This window comes from Brassica oleracea, chromosome C6, assembly GCF_000695525.1.
Source record: "Brassica oleracea var. oleracea cultivar TO1000 chromosome C6, BOL, whole genome shotgun sequence".
Classification (NCBI taxonomy): Eukaryota; Viridiplantae; Streptophyta; class Magnoliopsida; order Brassicales; family Brassicaceae; genus Brassica; species Brassica oleracea.
Window position 1 is genome coordinate 28,285,511 of NC_027753.1, and position 1,082 is coordinate 28,286,592.

The following is a 1,082-nucleotide window of genomic DNA, read 5'->3' on the forward strand; positions in this document are numbered from 1 at the left end:
CCACTTATTGTTATGGAAGATGTCCATACATGTTGCCTTTGAGACTAGGGTTTCGGGAACATGGAGAATAACTATAAGATAGCTATGGGGTCGTCTGTATAGAGACAGAGACACAAAGTCTGATCTTATAGAGAGAGAGAAACTCTTGGAAGTGTTCTGGGTCGTGCTGAAGCAGTGGCTGAAGTAATTGACGGAGAGCTTAAGATCTTTCAGTAGCGTGTGTTAGGGTGTTAACACTGACGTGTAAAAGCTGAATTAAGCAGATCTTATAATAGATTGTTTAAGGAGATTCTAATAAAGCTTTGGTGTGCTTGTGTGATTTGTCTCTTGAGTTATTTTCTGCATTATCAATTGTGGTGTCATCTTTGCACTAACAAGTAGAGAGCATCATTTAGAGAATAACTTATGAGATCGATATTATAATAACTAGAGATTTTTTCCGCGCTTCGCGCGGATTGTGTCTTATAAATTTATTTTATTTATAATATTATTTTTCGCTTTTTTTCTTTTACATTAACTTCTTGTTTTTTCCAATGTTAGTTTTTCTTAATTTAAATTTATATGTTTATAATTTTTCATTTTTCTTGTTGTAGATGGAGAATTATATTTTTTATTGATGGTTTTTTGTATGTGACATAAACTTTTTGAAATTTTAAAATAATGTTATATATGGTACGATTAACACATTAAAGAAGAAAAACATATTCAAGCACATTTTACACAGGTTTTATATGCATAATTTAAAACATTATATATGTATATATTATAAGTTTGAAACATGTAAATGCTTTCTAAAGCTAAATACTTGTTCTGAGTTTACATAACTTATCGAAAGTTTTATATTTTTTTAAATTCAAATCACAGGAAAAAATATCAAAAAGTCAGTATAGATGGGTTTTTGAGCTTTTAAATCAACACTGGAAAATTACATGAATCAGATAACAACAGTCTAATAAACAACTGGATAAAATTTGACCGAGCCAAAGATTTTTACACAATATGTTCTTTCTTCTTCAAATTGCGAAGAGCCTATAGGCACAAGAAAAAAAATCATAATTTTTGTTTTCACTTATATAACATTT